The following is a 20,661-nucleotide window of genomic DNA, read 5'->3' as shown; positions in this document are numbered from 1 at the left end:
ACTTCCATCCTACACGTCAATGATTCAGTAAGCATAGCTCTCAACTGTCCCTGATTTTCAGGGAAGTCCCAGATTTTTACTCCAATTTTATCTATGTCCCTCTTAATCCCTCTTAAAACTAGTGACTTGCGGGCAAAAGGTGGTGAATTGTACTTATAAATGACAACAATTAGAGTTATAGGCTTCTTTTACTTCAGAAACTATACTAATTCACATTCTCTTATTCTGTCAATGTCTCACGTTAATAGTACTAATATTTTAAAATTCTCCCTAATTGTCCCTGATTATTTGTGGATTTGTCCCTGGTTCTGTTGAGATTTGTTCCTAATTTGTTGAGACCTATGCAAATAAGCAGGTTAAACTAAACCAAAGACAAACATTGCAACTTTTCCTATACTTAGCAAATCAGAAATTCCTTTTTTATCCTATTACAGAGCTGCCCAACAGTGAAATAAAATCATTATTCGCCTAGTTCATCAGAAAATTAAAAAATGGGTATATGAAACAATATATTTGAACACTAAACATAAGTAGAGACAGCTTTTGGTACTATACATGAGAATGTGTATATGAAACAAGCATGTTAGAACAAAACAACTCTACTTGGGTTCTAGCTGTTGTATACACATTTTTAGTTCATTAATTAATGTGGTTTATAGTTTTATATGATTACTTAACTTATTTCCATCTAATTTCTATACCAGAATGAGAAGAATCGAAGCTAAAATTTAAACAGTTGGCAAAAACTATTCACCAGACACTCCATTCTCAATGAAAGGAAAAATGTGTAACATACAAAAGTAATAATAATAATAATAAAAACAATAATAATAATAAACAATAATAATAACATCTAAGGATCTGGACTAAAAAGGTGCTTCATTATGTTGTACCTTCTTGGTATTCTGAAATGCCCCAAAAAGCCGAGGTATGATGGGATTGGATAGTAAATCTAGAGCCTAACATTGCAAATGGTTGTGCTATTTCATCTCAACTGTAACAAGTCTAAAATCTACTCACAATTTCTGTAAACAATATTTCACTGTAAACTGTAAAAGAATTATGCTTAAGTATTAGTTACCACTCCTATAAAACACTACACAACCTCCTACTAGAATTCTTAACTTGCTTGGCTTGTGGACTATAAAAGCATCGACTATTACAACCAAACCTATCAGAATCTCTTTAAAAAGATCTTATTTGCCACTACATAGAAATTAATCACTGTGTTCTCCTGAGTAGGGCATTTTCCCCGGCCCCATCCCCAAAACAACATTAAAACAACCAAAATAGCAATTGTCAGCACAAATGGCACCCCATCTCCCACCTTCAAACTCTGCAGCCTTTTCTACAATGCCCCTTCCTCACAAAATGTAAGCTTCCACTACCAATCTGAAACTGCTGACAGGGATAAACCAAAACAACAATACAAAATATTTAAATAGCAAGTGTACTTTTCACTTACATTAAATGCTACTGTATTTTACGTTATTATTATTATTATTAGTAGTAGTAGTAGTATTATTAATTATACTACATTAATGTGTAATGTATGTAATGTAACTATATAATGCCTTCTGAGAAGCTTTCATTCTGTTTTAAACATTATTCTATGTCTCATACTGCAAAGGTGCATTCCAAAAGCAGAACATTTTCAGCAACAGTAATTTCAATTTGAACTTGCAGAGTTTATGGGAGAAAGGGGTAAAAGACATTTTTCAAAACAGGGGAGACAATTGTGAAGCACTTGGTTTCAAGTGTTTAAATTTATAAGTGTTGAAAGTGAGGCACTCGAGACAGTTAGAGCTGCCATTAACGGCAGCTGTTCAAGGTGTTGAAATCGGAACCACTGACTGGAAACTGTAACAACTGTTTAACAGAACTCTACCCAACAGAATGCAGTAGCTGACAAGCGAAGTGTGACTAAGGAGGATTAAACTGCCTTCATGTGCCTCTTAATTGTGAACTCTAATTAAAAGCCAAAGTTTGACAGTACTTGAGGGACCAAAGAGAAAGAGAGCTCTTAGCAGAATGCCGGTATGCTGCTACTGTACTTACAAGTGCCCTCACTTCAGATTTAATGAGAAACTTCCACCTCCCCTTCATACTCAACTAGCCAAAAGAAAAAGTCTGTCAAATGCCAGTATACTGGAACTGCAGTGCAGTCACAATTCTCACACTATGTGCACCTAACACCTACCGAGATCAGCCTGTTTCTGCATTTTTCATCTGTTTGGGAAACTGATTGTAAAATACTTCGCAGGCTGCAAAAAAGCTACTGTACCACATCATTCAGAAGAATGTAAATAGAAAAACTGTCTCCCGTTAAGCTGTAGCAAACCGTTTACTACTAATACAATAAGTCAAACCGGAGTTCAAAGCAGTGAACACTGACCTTATTGTGGACAGGAAGATCTCAGTTGCAGCTGTAGGGTACTTGCTTTTCAGGGGTCCTTGCTGCTTTGCTGATGAGTTATCGCTGGTCTTTGCAAATGATGCACAGAAAATGTTCTGTTACAATAGATAGACGGCTCCAGTAGCAATATAGCAGATCCAAGAAAAAGAAAGGAATTTGGTACTGGAGGACTCTCTATTTATTGTCACAGAACAAAGATAGTTAAGTTTGGGGGTGGAGTTGTTTGGCAAGTGGAGGCTTGGATTGCAAGAATCCAACTGGCGGCCACCACTTGCTTCATGGAAAACATACAGAATCAGCTTGCAGATACACAGTACATGGCAAGCTAATTTTCTCCAAAATGTTAAATATGAAGATGGTGTTACTTCACAGTGAAAATGAAGTTGAGAAGGTACCTGACAAAGTTCAGGTACTTTTTCAACTTAATTTCTAACAGTGGAGCTAAAAATGGACTGTTAATTTACCGGCACTTGTGGAAGGCACTCGGGTGAAACAGCTTAGATTTTCAAGCGCCTCAGAGAGCTCTCAGATGTAAGCACTAAGGCACCCTGAGAAGGTACTCGGGGTTAATGAGTTAAACTTAATCTCATTAAGTCTTTCATTCCAAAAATCCTATGTAACATAACATATTCTTCTATCTATTTTCAACTTATTCTCTTTTTTTAATAGTCTTATAATGCCCATATTTTATCATACCCATATGTATTTAATTTTCTATGTTCAAAAAATCTTCTTCACATAATTTCTTCCATAATTTTGTTACTCTTTTAAATGTCAGAAACACGTCCTTCTGTTTTTTCTTCCCCACAACACAGACAAATTCTTTAATTTCTCTTTTTTTATGGCATATTACTTTTCACAGGAAGTTTGTGTATACTTAATCTCCATAGGAAACACTGAAATTCCACCCAATTGTTACACCATTTATTTATTTCTTTAATAGCTGTTATTTTTTTTATTTTTGCAAGTTTTCTCGTGGATTAATACAAAATGATTGAGCCATTATCTTTTTATATCATACTTTCCATCCGTTCTTTGTCTCATCAGTCTTATTTTCTATATTTTAATTTTTTCCTTGATCATTTTGTATCTCATCATCATAATGTTCCTTTTTCATTTTATTAGAGCTAACCTCTTCCCATGTATCCTCATATTTATGATTAAATATTTCCCACAAGTTTCTCATTATATTTCATCCATAACAGTACTCTATATCTATTCAAAAATGCTCCAGATATTATTGGGTTTATTAAACCTAAACCACTGTCTTCTTTACTCATGTATAATACTCATCTCTTGACTGGATTCAATGCAGATCCTCATATGAAAAAGCCATCCTTTTCATACCTTTTTGGAATCATAAAAACACTTACTAAGAATGCAGTCTTACATATCAATAAAGAATTAACCAAATTTGCTTTTTATTTTATGATAATTTATATATTTTCCACAATAAACAAAATTATGTTATACTTCTTATCAGATTTTCCCATTATATTTTCTTTATTTCCTGATTACCAAATTCTATTCCTAACACTGTTATTTTAGGTAAAAATGTATACCTGCTATTTTTTTCTTGCTTCCTAGTTCTTGACCTTTTCCTTTATTAAGATCCTTCCCTATTCCTTTTAATAATTTTGCTAAATATTCAATATCCTTTACCATCCAAAATGATTTTTTGTTACAACTGTATCATCTGCATATGTCATTATTATTGGGATATCTACACATTTTTCATTACATATTCTACCTTTTTCATTTTCCTCTTTATTTCACTAAGTATTAAATTCATAATTAAAGCAAACAGAATGCTACTCATTAGACATCTTTGTCTAATTCCATTATTCATTTATATTTCTTTAATTAGCGATCCATTAATTAATATTCTCACTTTATTATTCTTATAAGCAGTCATACATATTCTGTTATTTTTTTACTAATATTGTAATTGTCCATCGATTTCCGCAACACTTCATATCCTGTTGTATCAAAACCTTTATTAGCATCACCTACCATCAGTTTTACCTCATCCTTCATTCATAACATCATCTAGTACTTCCCTTATAATCATTAGATGTTCTTGACAGCCCCTTCTTTTAACACTGAATACACTTTCTTCTAATATGTTCTGTAGTTTACTTTCCATCCTTTTCTGTTTAATCTTCATGACTATCTTACAGTCAGTGTTATTTAATACTATCAGTCTATTGGTAAAAGCTCATCAAAATGAAATAAATGATGAAAGCAGTGGACATGGGGGATGGGATGCAAAGGGGCTTGCCCCTTCATTAAATAGGTTTTCATTATTTTGAGTTTTCAGCATTTTGGGTTTTCAATCAAATGGCATAGAACCTCAACTATATATATATATATATATATATATATATATATATATATATACACACACACACACATACATATGGAGCTATGTCAAAATAACAAATTACCATAACGTCGAGTTGCAAAATGGTTAGATGGAAACAATGAAAGTTTATATTCATGAACATTTGGATTGTTGTAAATTTTTCCCTGGTAAGAAAACAATCGGCCAACAAAACTTAAAAAAACAAACCAAAGCAAATAAAAAACACCTAAGTGGTGGGCTTCTCCGTCCACACACCCCCAACTAAATATACCTACTCCAAGATTGCACTACAGTGGAGAAAAGGTCAAAGTTCACCACAGTGGCCAACTGACTCTTTTAGCTGAGAAAACTTATGAAGATCCTGATGTTTATGAATGTAAGCTTTCATTGTTTCCATCTCACCATTTTGCAACTCGACGTTATTTTAATTTGTTATTTTGACATACATATATACATATAGAGAGAGAGGGAGATGTGTGTATACACACACACACACACACACACACACACACACACACACACACACACACACACACATACACACAAACACGTACAGACACGCACAAGCGCGCACATACATAAAAATTGTTATATATAGTTCTACATACACACACACACATATAAATATATATATATATATATATATATATATATATATATATATATATATATACACACTGTATATACACACTGTATATATACACTGTATACACACACACACACACACACACACACACACACACACACACACACACATATATATATATATATATATATATATATATATATATATACACACACACACACATATGTATATATATATATATATATATATATATATATATATATATTTATATATGTGTGTGTGTGTATATATATATATATATATATATATATATATATATATATATATATATATATATATATATGTATGGGTCTACTTTATATGATCAACAGACCATTTGATCGACACCCATTTAGTCGACAGCTCATTTGGTCGACAACCAGTATTCAAGGTACTTAACAGGGATTTGCCCCCCTCCCCAATATTGTGCGACCCTGGAGTTGTTATATATAGTTAGGTGGGATTTTAAAATGTGTAGTTTTTCTTGTACTTTCATGCTTTTAAATGAAAATAGGTGGGGGGCTTCACCCCATCACCCCCCAATGTTGGGGGCTGTGCCCCTCATACCCCCCTAACTATATATTAACAACTCCAGGGTCGCACAACATTGGGGAGGGGGGCAAATCCCTGTTAAGTGCCTTGAATACTGGTTGTCGACCAAATGAGCTGTCGACCAAATGAATTTCGATCGAATGGTCTGTCGATCATATGAAGTAGACCCATATGTGTATATATTTATATATATATATTTACCTGGAGTCCTGCACATTTTTGAGTCATGGTTCATCAACCCTGTGATTAGACAAAATTAAACCATCATATGGAATTTGTTAACAGTAAGAAAAGAGTCCTAATGGATCTGAAACAGCCATCCCCTTCTAGACACGTGTTAGCATTCACATATTCGATCCATGATCAGGAAATTCAGTAATGTTTGACTTACTCCCTCTGCAGAACGCACGTTAACAAATGAGTTGCAGATATGTTTCACTTGGTTTGAGATGTTATTGCCATGATGAGCTACAGTTCAATGTACCTGGAACTTGGCAAAGCAATAGATTTTGCAAGGATGAAGAAAATAAATTTACACACACAGTTTTCACAGTAATCAGATTAATGGGATCCAAGCTTTTACTAAAGTACATAGATGAAAGGAAAAATTGTATATAGTTCAGAAGCAAAACAGTATAAATAAAAGGCATACAGTTCACATGTTTTATTGCTGACCAACAAGTAAACTGCAAAAGACAATTCTGCATAGTCGAGTAGGAATCTATAATGAGTTGAGTTGCATGACAGATATATCATATTATATATTAACAAATATATGATTAGTGTATCATGATAAATATCCTACAGAAAGTCTCGAATAAAATGTGTTACATTATTAATTTGACATCCTTTGACTCACCACTATGGTTAATTCTTTTCCACCAATACATTTCAATTAATCTCAGAGCTATTACCATCTAGAAACTGATGTTTCCTCAGCTTTTGCCTTCCTTCGATCATGTCCTTTCTGCATCTGTTTTAGCACTCATTGTGTAACTCTGATAATAGCACAATTTCTCTCCAGAGACTCCTATTTCCTCAATACATTACTGCACATGCATCCCATTAATTAGTTCCTACCCTGTGGAACAGCATTTCTAAGTGCATTGGTAACGCTACCACCGTCTTACCTTTCAAACAGGCAATGAAAGCACCCTCCTTTTTTGAAATTCAGTACTGTGGTTTCATTAAACCACCTAACATTTTCTCTATTGGTTACTCTGCTTAAGCTCTCTTAAACTGTAGGTGCTTCTGTCTATGAGCCATTTCTTAACTCCAAATTCCCTATCTATTCTTTGCCTGCTCCATGCACTCATTGTATAGCTTCAATATATAATGTTTCTCTACTCTTTCTATCCTGCACCTTCATTATCTTCTCCATCCATCCCACTGCCCACTACCTCCTCACCTTCCTCCACCCTCCTATCTATAATTTATTTTGTTCTCTGTTCTAACTATCCTCTACCTTCCGCTTTACCATTCTACTGTAATGTTATATCCCCTAGTAACCCATAATAGCGCTGTATGTAAAATTGTTTATACTTTGATACTACCCTGTTGTCTGCTGTTCAGTGCTAATCCCCTTAATAGGACATGCAAATATTCTCTTTTGATTATGTTCTACTATCTAATTATGGTGTTTTTTAAACTGGATTTTGCATTTCTCGGTGTTATCCATGCTATATATTCCTACTCTGTACATTGTTACTATCTATTGTATTTTTACTGGGATGTGCTGGAAAATGGTTGATCTGGATCAATGCTCTTTATCAGCTAACAAGTGGTAGGCAAGTAAACAAAAAGTAAAACTCCATAACATTTACTTCTGCTCCTTAATAAGGAGATACCTATTTCCTGTGTATTGTTATACAATGATGGTCTCTCTGTGGATACTTTTCAGGCAGCTAGTTATAATCAATAGCTGAGATCACAGCTTTGTTATCAATGAAGATGGAAATCTATCCATTTTATTGGGGCCAGCACTGTCTTAAGAAACTAATAACAGATCTAGACTGCACATTGCAGCCTGCGCTTTGCAATGAATAAAGGTTTTTATGAATCCTAACCCACACTTTCAAATTCATTGTTGAATGCAATAATTGTCATCCATTCATCCTGTGCATGCTTTTGCATATCTATACATCTAAAGGGGTGCTTTACATAAACCATAAAAAGCACCTTAGCAGTAGTGTTTACTCATAAATCCCATCAATGTCATCCCACAATAATTGTAAACATACATTTGGCAGTTGTTCACCCCAGGAACCATTTCCTACAGCTGGCAATTCACATTATATATCAAATATTGTCTTCTTAAACTGTATGCTTTTCCTGCTAGTGTAACATAATGCTGTTTAACCTACTACTTATCTGGAGATAATGATCAATCCTATGTTGGTTCATAGGTATTTACTAGGCTATTAATTTGTGAGTATCTTAAGAAATCCAGCCATTAATTCCCATTTTAGTGTTTAGCCCGTATATTTTGCATACAAATAACCCACAGACTATCAGAACAAGGATATGTTGGGGCATTTATATGTTGCCGCGATCCATGAGGGGCAAGAATGCCTATTCTCTTATATATTAGTCTTGCTATAACTTTTGGATCTTGTTTCCTTACGTAATTCTTTATTTCGTTAGCTTGTTTAAGCTAATTTCATTTGCATTATTATGTATTACCATTCAGTGTTTTCTTCATTGCATATTTTTATGTTGTATACATTTGCTTTTGCCTTGCATATGGATCATGGCTGCAGGGTCCAGTGGGCCAGATCCCTTACCCAGATATCCAAAGAATAAATAAAAAACAAATAAACAGCATGTCCACCATATTTCTGATGCTTAGTAATGAGTTGCAACATCCTGATGTGTGTGGTATCAGGAATAACTTTGCCTCTATGCTAACTAATTTAGCTTAGTACAGAGGCGAGCAGTACTGTAAATGTGACAAAAGAAAAACAGCTGTCACCTTACTTGATTTTTTTTTTTTTTTTTTTTTTTTTTTTTAAGAAATGTTCTACAATGATGGGAATATTTCTTAGGACAGAAACAAGATGTAAGCATGTTGTTCTAGCACAGTACTCCTTTTCACATACTTTCTGGAAAAAGTTACTAGGCTGCCAGCATCAGTCACTATAACAAATAGTTATCTTAACCACAGTGCCATTTAAAATGTCTATTTGGCCTGTTATTTCTTCTCACGCACAGTATCTAACTAGAGAGGATGTGGTTTACAAGACACTTATAACAATTTTCTGCTTGTAAAACAGTGTGTCTTTCCATTTGTTTTCATAAACAGTAATTCCCAAAAGTTGGCAGCTCCATTTTGTAATGATGACAGGAAAGCCCATTGTGTAAGGCTGAACTGTAAACAAATGTGAATCCCAATCTACACAATAAATTCAGTGAATAGGCAAAACCTGTAAATAATTTCTGGATACCATGAATTTTTGATCCATTGTGAAGGTTTTGTGTGGCCATCAAAATATTTTATTTATGCCATACATGAGAGAACAACAAGGCAGAAAAGCAAATGATTTACTTGACAGAATGGATCTTTGAATATTATTAATAAAAATATTTTAGTGAATACAGTGAAATGTGTATAAAGACAGCACATCCTGTCTGTCAGGGAGGCACACAAGTGAAGTAGTGTGCTTTAAACGAACTCCATCTTGTTAGCAGACAATGGTTTAAATGCCACAAATTCTCCTTACAGGCTGTGCAGCATCGAGTTGCTCATGACCTGTAGTGCTCTAAGGTCAATGGTTCAGTTACTTTAAAAAATAGTGGGCATTGCCTTATTTATGTGTTGATTTGTGTATTTATTTATTTAATTGTTTAATGTGTTTATTATTTACAAAAAAATATTTACAAACTAAAAAAAATATTTACAAACTAAATTATCACACAAGGATTATATCTCAATGTGTTGTACCTTTTCACAGAGCATTATAAAAAGTATGCTTGCATCAAGTATAAAAGATCATAATCAGGTCTCCTAACATAACCAGGATGCTATGTGATAAGCCATGGATGTCAAGAAATTCATGTTGAGAATAAAGCTTGAGAGGTGAATTTCTTGTCATCCATATCAAAAACACATTACAAAGAATGGTATGAGTGGAAAGACCTGATGATAATTTTAGTAGACCAGCTCGGTCTGCTTCCAGGTACTGCAGAAGTTATAGAAAATGTGGGAATGTGAAGTGTTTCATAGTTTTGAAAGCTTCAATATGCTTACTACTGCTGCGCAGATAATGGCCACCACAGGACAGTAGCAGAGATCTAAAAAGCTTTAAGCTTTAAAACAAGTTATACAACATTGCATTCAGACAAAAAAATAGGGCTGAATGAAATGTTTAATGTTTTCAAGTTTTTTGTTAGTTCCAGCCACTGTCCTGTGGTGACTACTAACTGATGTTAACACAGTAGGGAGACTAGTGCTTAACACTGATGCGGAGGTGCTTAACAAAAGTAAGTTAAGTACCTTTTTGACATCAGAAAAGTACTTAATGAACTTCATGGTGCTTCATGCATTGTATATATTTGCAATACATAAAGACATAAGCAGCAATAACTGCTTACTTATTTGTGCATCCACTTTTTAACTATTTGTTAATTTATTTATTGCTTAGTGCTATTATATATAGAAGTGTCCCCTTTTGTGTAAGGAGGAAGGACAATGTACAAAAGATGCAATAAAAAATCCAACATCACATACCAGTATAGTGATAAATAGAAATGAACAAAAGATGTAATTAAAAAATGAAAAGCACAGCAAGGGTGGAGGAGTACAGAAGTAGTACTAATCAGTAGAACATGAAATAAAGGGAGTACACAGAGAACACATAGTAAAGATAAGATCAGCTATCAGTTCTCGAGCTGCTCAGATTCCATTAACTCACTGCAGGTTACCTGAAGCTACTTGCATTTGTGACTAAAAGGAAGTTAACCTTTTTTTTGTTATACTCAGTTATGATGAGCCAGTAAGTTTATCACTTGTTTTGATAAATAGGAGCACACACACACACACACACACACACACACACACACACACACACACACACACACACACACGCGCGCGCGCGCACACGCACGCATGCACACACACACACACACACACATACACACACACACACACACACACAAACACACACACATACACGCACGCACGCACACACACACACACTCACACATGTACTTCTTCTCGCCAGTTCCTGTGTATGATGCACTTCTGTAGCCTCTGCTCCTAGTTTTCTAATACTAGACAACTATTATATGTTCAGGATTGCTTACCTATTTCATTCCCATCGTTTTTTTTTTTGTTATTGTTATTTGGCAAACTAGTTCCTCTCCTGTGATGTTTGCCATAACTGACATCAGTTCATTCTCTTTTTCATGTCATCAGACATTCCTTAAATATATGTCTGGATGACAAGTTTAAAGGCATTATTTGTTTGTAATAATCTTCAAACAAAGATAAAATTATTACATACTGAACCAAGAATGCAAGAGACCATATATGACATTTTATGGACTAGCTCTAGTACATATTGCATACCTCCTTAATTATAAAAAAAAAAATAGATTTCAAATTACTTAAAACTCTGAGATAGATTTATTAGGATAAAGAAAATAAACTATTGTAAAAGCATAAAGACTAGTAATAACTACTTTTGTACAACTATGTACTTCAGATCTGGTGAAATACCTTGTTGTATAAATGATTGTTTTCTTGAGTTTATATATATATATATATATATATATATATATATATATATATATATATATTAATAACCACATACATAGGTTTATCTTTGTAGCTTTCCTTGGAACAATACTCCTCAGGTGTCCACTGGAAAATAGCCACAGAACTGATTAAATAGTGATCAAAACAAATGGGGAACTTAGTGCTGTTGACAACATAACCATTATAGATATGCAAAGTGATTAGACTTCAGCCTGGGCATGGATTACAGCAGTTTATTTATATGCTTGAATAAAATAATAGAAGAAAGCCTTGGTGATCATCTAGTAGATCATTTTGGATGTAAGGACCAGAGTGGTTAACACCCATATAACTGAATGATTTGCACACAATTGGCACTCTGGTCAGGAGATAACTGAAGGGGGCAGAGCCTAGATGACCAACTGAGAGCAGTGAATTTTGAGAGCTCCATAAACTAGTAAAATAATATAGGAAAATGTTATTATTTTCAAGTTTAAAACGTCAGAAATCTATAGATAAAATACTAAACTACATAAATAATTTTGGTGGAGATATACAAAAATGTTCCTGTCAGGTAACTTGGAGATATAGTGAGTCACTAAATATAAACAACTCACGGAATTCTCATCCAGATGGTGCTTTGAAAAAAGAACTGCAATTGATGACATCTACCTTACATGAACTATCTTTGAAGATGGATGGCTTTAAAAATTACTTAGACAACCTCAAATTAAATTCTCAAAAACAGACTGATACTCTTAAGGAACTATTACAGCAACACCATACAAAAATAACAAATATAGAGACTTCTCTAAATGATATTGAAAGGAGAGTCAAAGAGGAAGAATTCCAAAAAGAACTTCTCCTTAAACAGAATACATGGCTGCTTAACAAAATAGATGACTTAGAAAACAGGGAAAGGAGAAACAACATAAGGATCTTTGGTCTGCCTGAAAACATTGAAGGAGAAGACATTATTTCATTCTTAACAACCTGGATTCCTGAATTTTTAGACTTGAAAGAGGGACTTTCATTTGGAATTGAAAGGGCACATAGAGCACTGAGGAAACCTGCTTCTAACTCAACAAATACACCACCTAGATACATAGTTATAAAATTTCTTTCATTTTTGGACAAGGAACTAATATTAAAATCTGCTTGGAGAAAATCACTCTTAAAATACAATCAAAGCCTGATAAGGTTTGACAATGATTATTCTTCCAGAATACTAGAACAAAGGAAAAAAAAACTCTGGCCAATAATAAAACTGTTGAAACAAAACAACATTAAAGCACAGCTGGCCTTTTCAGCCAAGATAAAAATACTTTTTGCCAATGAGATGAGAACCTTTAATGACTTAGAAGAAGCTACTATATTTATCAAAAACAACAACATGGTGTCTATCCCAGAAGAAATGGAATGGATGGTCCCTACTCTTAAAAGAATAAAATAAATAAATCATTGGACTGATGCTAGAAAGAAGAAACAAAAAACTGATTCCAAAGCTGTCCCAAAAAAAATAACTCTTACAACTACATCTCTCAGAGTATCAACTGATATGGTACATCACTTGCCATCTGTATTTATTAAAAAAAGAGGGTTTCTTAAACAACTGAGAAATAGTAATGCTTTATTCAGATTGTTCAGAGTCCAATAATTCTTCACAAACTAAGGTAGGTCAAGATGGGTTACTATTTACATTATATATAAGCCAAACAAAGCAACACATAATACAAACATAGAAGTTTTTATTCCCCTACTTGAACTCAATGAATACTTATCTTGTTCATTTTTCATTGATTTTACTTATAATAATTTAAGTAGTTAATTCACTAATTTAACAAGGTATCATTCATCAGAGTTCAGACTCAAATGTAACAAATTAACATCATATATAATAGCAGTAACAGTAGAGTGTTGTGAAAAAAAATGCTGTCATGGAGATCAATACCTTCTTCAATTAAAATATTATTTAGAAATGTCCTGAATATCCTGGTTAAATAATACTAGCAAGCTCTTAATACAAATGTCATCATTATTCTGTCTAAATATAGTTAATATCAGTTATGGCAGATATCACAGTTACGAATGCTGTTTAATCAATCCTGATATGGTGTGCATGGATGTAGCTGTGTCTGGCAGCTAGTACAAATGTCATTATTATTCTGTCTAAACATAGTTAATATCAATTATGGCAGGTATCATAGCTTCGAGTGCTATTTGATCAATCCTGATATGGTGTGCGTGGATGCAACCATGTCTGGCAGCTAGTACAAATGTTATTATTATTCTGTCTAAACATAGTTAATATCAATTATGGCAGGTATCATAGCTTCAAGTGTGTTTGATTAAGCTTAACATGGTATGTGTGGACGCAACTGTGTCTGGCAGCTGTTGTATGTTGCCATTTCCATCTCTGGTAAGCTATGGGTTGCAGCTTGTGATCGAGGTTTACTTATGCTTGTGTTTTAGGTGGGAGGTTGGCATAATGGTTAAGGTGTTTACCTTACAAACATAAGGTGCAGGGTTTGATTCTCACACAGGGTAATTGGCTAGGCTTAAAATATCCCACAAGGGCAGTTAGCCTTGTACTAATATATGAACTATTAGGAAGAGACATTTGGTGTTTTAGCCTGGATCCAGGGGAAGGGGGTGGATAAAACTGTGATTTGGGATATGTTAGCAGAGAATAGTTTGTTTATACATCTGCTGAGTGAGAGGTGGGAAGGCTGGAAGAATGTGTAATCTCTTGTTGTGGCAGCTTGTTGGGAATTTTTTTTTTTGTTTTGTTTTTTTTTTTGTTTTGATCTGTTTGCTCTCCATTCTTTACCTGGCTGCTGCCTCGCAGAAAGGGAGGGAATTTAGGCTTGAAGTTGCAGTGAAGTGAAGCTTTGCTTCAGGTGCAGTACACAGACACACTACCAGAAGCAGACACTCCCAGGTTGCTATGGTAACTGAGACAGAGTAACAATAATGCCTAATGGCTTTGAGGAGCCTTAGAGATGATTCTCGACAATTAAGTTTTTGGTTTAAAAAAATTGTATACATATATATATATATATATATATATATATATATATATATATATATATGGGTCTAGGACTATTCACCGAAAGCACATTTCACTGAAACACATTTGACTGTGCACAATTCACTGAAAACACAATTCACTGAAATACATCTCACTGAAAGTTATATATGGCCTTTTCCTCACTGTAGTGTGACCCTGGAGTTAGAATATATAGTAAGGGGTGGTGAGGGGCACTATTTTAAATATTTTGAACTATACAAATGGATACTTGCAATTTCAATAAATTACTCTTTTCTAAACTTAATATACATATCCAAACTATGTGGAGGGCTACAACCACCACACCCCCAATGTGGGGGCAGTGCCCCCACACTCCCCCTTACTATATATTCTAACTCCAGGGTTGCACTACAGTGGGGAAAAGGCCATATATAACTTTCAGTGAATTGTGCTTTCAGTGATTTGTGCACAGTCATTTGACTTTCAGTGAAATGTGCTTTCAGTGAATAGTCCTAGACCCATATATATATATATATATATATATATATATATATATATATATATATATATAGATAGATAGATATAATAAAGGGGTTGTTTTAAACCACATGTACACATATTGATGGTCTTCCAACACTTTGTTTAGCTCATTAAGTTGATTCTTAATAAAAAAAAAAAAACAATAATAATAAGCGCAATTTTATATTTAAAATGTACTTTGGTCCAAGCACATTAAGGACTTACATAACAGTGGAAGTCTATGTTATTGTGAAAGAGTGAGAGTATTTGGTCTTGTGCAGTACCCTTTGCAGTGATCTGGGAGGTGAGCTTGCTCGGATGTGTTGGGCATATGGGGATAGCTGATTCTAGGGGTGTTTGGGGTTGCTGGGAAGTGCTACAGAGCCATCAGATTTCCTTCATGGAAATATCTGTGGGAATGGAAGGTGTGTTGAGTGGCTCACTGGCAGAGTGGCCACTGCATGGAACAGGCTGGTAAAATGGAATAGTACAAATATTGGTTTGGATATTTTAAGAACAGTCGGGAAGCACACCACATGAACTAGTGAATGGTATTCTGGCAAAACTGGATGGGCATTGTTGCCCATGCTTGAAGTACTGATATGCTTGTATGTAATGATGGAAATTTGCTTATAACAAATAAGAAACTAGAAGGGTCTCATAATTTAAAGTCTATGGACTGTATAAACATGCTTGGAAGGAGCTAATAATAAGAATAAGCATTAGAGCTTGTGGTCTCTCAAATAACTAAGCAACAGCCAAATAATAAATAAATAAATAAAACATGCACAATAGTTATGTAATGTATGATTTTAGTAAACCTAGACATAAAATATATAATCGGCATATAATATGAAGCAGTTTGCTGAATTCAGATATTAAAGACAGGATTTAATAACATGGACGTGTGTATAATAACACGACTGTCTTAACTTGTCATAAATGACATACACTACATTGAACATCAAGGGGAAGCATGATGATTTTCTTATATAAGTAAATATGCATAACAAGTCATGTAATTGCTTTAACTTGAATTGTAGTTTTTGTAACCCATCTTGACCATATATAATACTTAAGTGGTTACCAAGGTAACTAATGTTTATACATGACATCAAACTGACAAAGTTGTTCAAGAGAAACAATAGAAGCCTGAACTTGAAATGTCACAGAATGTAACAATCATATTCTGAACAAATAGTATACACATGGGCTTGTGTATAATAACACTACTGTTCTAACTTGTCATAAATGACATACACTATGTTGAACATCAAGGGAAAGCATGATGATGTTTTCATATAAGTAAATGTGCATAACAAGTCATATAATTGCTTTAACTTGAGTTGTGGTTTTGTAACCCATCTTGACCATACAAAATACTTAAGCTGTTACCAAGGTAGCTAATGTTTTATACATGACATCAAACTGACAAAGTTGTTCAAGGGAAACAATAGAAGCCTGAACTAGGAATGTCACAGAATGTAACAATCACATTTTGAACAAATAGTATTAAATTAACAATAATCACTCAGTTTAAAAAAACATGATATCAAAATAAACAATCAAAAAAAAAAAAAAAGAAACTGAAATTCTTCCTCTTTATTTCACCAAACGATCTGGTACCTTGGCGTGTTGCCCTCAAAGGATACAAACCTCTTCACACATCCATGATTTATACACATAACAATTAACAATTAACCAAAAAAGATTAGGAATGATTTTCATTCCATGGCTAATGCGGATCTTAGTTTTGTTAACATTTATTCATTTAAATTTGTTATTTCATAAAAACATTTTAGTATGCCTGACCAAAACATTACTTTATTGGTAAACACTCAAAGTATAAAACTGATAATTTCCTTTAAAAACTTAAACATATACTTTAACAATAACAATAAATAATGCTCAAACTGGATTTATATATCATAGACACATACATGACAATATTAAAATGATAATTTCTCTTATAGATTGAGTTAATAGAGAAAATAAAGAAATAGTCATAATTGGCTTAGATATAGAGAAAGCCTTTGATTCCCTAAATTGGGACTATTTATTCAAAATCCTAATGCTATTGGAATTTCCTGCATCCTTTGTTAATCTCCTAAAAATATATATATATATACAAATAATTTAGCGTATGTCAAGTTAGGTCCTTTTACTTCTGAATCTATACATATAACAAAAGGCACTAAACAAGGATGTCCCATGTCACCAATTCTATTTGCTTTGGCTATTGAAATATTGGCAGATTCAATTCATAGCAATATAAAAATCAAAAGAATAGATGTTTATGAACAACACAATTCTAAAGTAATGCTATTTGCTGATGACATATTACTAACATTATCTAATACAAAAGAGACATGAAAAGAATTAGATATATCAATTGACAATTTTCACATGACTTCAGGACTCCATTTCAAAATCAACATTTTTATTTTTAATAAAAAAAAAAGAACTGCAGACTAATGGGAATCACATCACAGAGAAACAAGAATCTACCTTAAAATATCTAGGAACTGAGTTATGCAAGGATAATAATGAATTAGTCTCAAAAAACTACAATAATATCATCAATACAATTAAAATCTCTGTGTAAAAATGGAACAAAATAATATTAACATTTGAAAATAGACTACAGTTAATAAAAATTGTTTTACTGCCCAAAATCTTATATATAGCCTTGACATTTCAACTGTTACCATAAAGGAATATACTTAAAGAAATAAATTCATGCCTAATAATTTTTTTATGGTTTCCCAAAAGAAACAGAATAGCTTTAATACATCATATCAGACCATGGAAACAGGGAAGATTAAACTTTCCTGATATAGAAACATATATAAAAGCATCAATAGCTAAAACAATCTCAGATTGGATAAGTCCAAATTACTCTGCAAACTGGAAAGAATTACTAACTGTAATATCAATAAATAAATTTGACTTACAAAAAAAAAAAGTCAAATAACAGATAAAAACAATTTGCCATGATACATATTCCCCAGGATTCACGAAGCCTCCGTGTAAGATTTATAACTCTTACACGGAGGCTGCAGTTAAACTGAGTGATGTCAGCATGCTCTGCATATTCATGAGAGCATGCTGAATCACACCTAAGTAGAACACGGCCGTGTAAGACAGTAGGGGGCGTGTCCGTAGGCTGAGCCCTGCAAGCGGACACGCCCCCAGAAGTTTAAAAGTGCCCAAAGTAGACACCCACAACAGAGTCCACGGAAATGTGAATAAACACAACACAACACATGCCCCTACAGACTATTAAACATAAAACAATCTAAATGAACATGTAAAATTTTTTTTAAATTGTAAAGATGTTTAACCGTGAGTGCTTCGCTTATGCTGCGTGCCCGTAGCGCAGCTACAGTTAGCAGTCAATGGGAAAGCATATAAGAACTAAATATGCAAAATAAGCCAGGAAGCAATAGCGAAGCGGTAGAGATGCCGGCTGCAGAGCAGGCATTCATGGTTCGAGCCCCCACAGCGCAAATTTTTTTTTTCGCAAAATAAGCAGGAAACAAGTCCCTGACACATATATGTACACATAAAACCAGAATATATGTAAAATGCAATGTAATAGCCTATTTATATTGAATAAATGTGAGCTAAGAAATGAATATAAACTGCCAGATGTGCCCATAGCTGAGCTACAGTTCAACAGAGTGAGGTTATGTGCCCATAGATAAGCATTGGTTTAACTGGTGCAAAATGAGTGCCTGTAGCCGAGCAGTGGTTTACCACGCTAAATATATGTGCCCCTAATTGAGCTAAGCGGCATATGCGTGCCAATAGCCAAATGAGTGTTAAACCAGCGTACCCCGTTTGCGCGGAGCTGCGCATCGCGCAAACGAGCTAACCGACGGGCAACGGTGAGCAAGCCGTATCCAAAATGCCTTTACACAGACACACCCCTCAACATGTCTAGACAGTCATGAAAAAGTGGCCAGGTTCGAACCCAGAATACTATACACCATAGTCAAGGTACAGAACCACTAAGCCATGACAGCAGTACCTAGAAATGCAATATTAGCTCATATATAGGAATGAATACAAACTACAGCATGACAATGCAGGTTTACTGAAGTTGATACAATTCCAAACTGGCCAATCACAGATATGTGCGGGAAAAACGGACTATATAAGCCCCATAGGCGGGAATACACAGCATAAACGATTGTAGAACAGACCTGCAGTTAGAATGTCAGGTGTAGGTGAGGGTAGTCGCTTTCGAGCGCAGAGGTGGGGTGTTGAGGAGTCCAGGTACATGGCCTGGCTCCTAGTCCACAACCATGAGGCCCAACTCATGCAGGGCCAGGTCCTCTGGGGAGCGTACAAGGCTGAGGCGTGGGACCAGTTGGCTCATGAACTCACCAGTGCCACAGGAATTCTAGGACAGGTGAGCAGGTCCGTCACCACCATGCGGACCTGAAGAGACGTGGCAGGACCAACTGAACCTTTGGATCCAGGAGGCCCGGCAATCACCCAACGCCCACCACTGAGTAAGTATCAATTAATTATGTCTGTAGAAAGTTAAACTACCTGAAATCATGGAGATGTGTATTCCAATATTACTTCATTTATATTACAGCTGCAGGTGTCCGTTCTGCGAACCGCAGAGCCTATGCCGATAGGCTGGTGCGGTTGCGCCACCAGGCAGGTCAGTAATCCACTACTAGTAACTGTAAAGATATATAAATGTATGACAGTCAGCATAAGAGTGCAGTGTAGCCAGGAAGGAATTAAATCTGCAAGTCACAGTGTGAAAGTGTATGCAAGTATTGCCTGATTACAACAGTTCCCAGCCTGTAAGTTGAAACTAATCATGAGACTGTCCAACACATATTTTGAAATAAAACTGCCCTGCCTGTAAGAAAATAGTACACAACCTGCAGCAGCAGGTAAAGTATAGCTGCAGAAGAGGATGAAATCACATGTGTGAAATATATCCCTGTGGAAATACTGAAACATGACAGAAGTGAGAGTGCTGGAAAGAACTGTAATAACTACTGTTAAAACATGTCAATAAAGCCTAGAAGTACCAGTCTGAATAGTAACATGGAAGCAAGTGAGAGAGTGTGAGAAAGTGTCAGGAATACAGCACTACAGTAGTAATAACCCCTGAATAAACTATACTGCAGTCAGGACATAATTAAATGCATGTGAGACTCAGAACCAAACAGAAACATCTGTTCAAAGTGTTGCTGCATGTGGAATGTGTACACCAAAATCTGGATATGTTGCTCCCAGTCTGAAATATGCAGATAGGATGACTGTCTGATATACCAAACATCCACACCTGTCTATAGTTATAAAAAAAAAGGGGAAAGCAAACAAAAGGGTTAAACAAAAAAAGGAATTTTATGTATCTGCAAAAAAAAAAAAAGTTCGGGAAAAAATT

The sequence above is a fragment of the Protopterus annectens genome, chromosome 5.part0 (genome assembly GCF_019279795.1).
Source record: "Protopterus annectens isolate FY-2018-M chromosome 5.part0, PAN1.0, whole genome shotgun sequence".
Taxonomy (NCBI): Eukaryota; Metazoa; Chordata; order Ceratodontiformes; family Protopteridae; genus Protopterus; species Protopterus annectens.
This window is presented reverse-complemented; position numbering follows the sequence as displayed.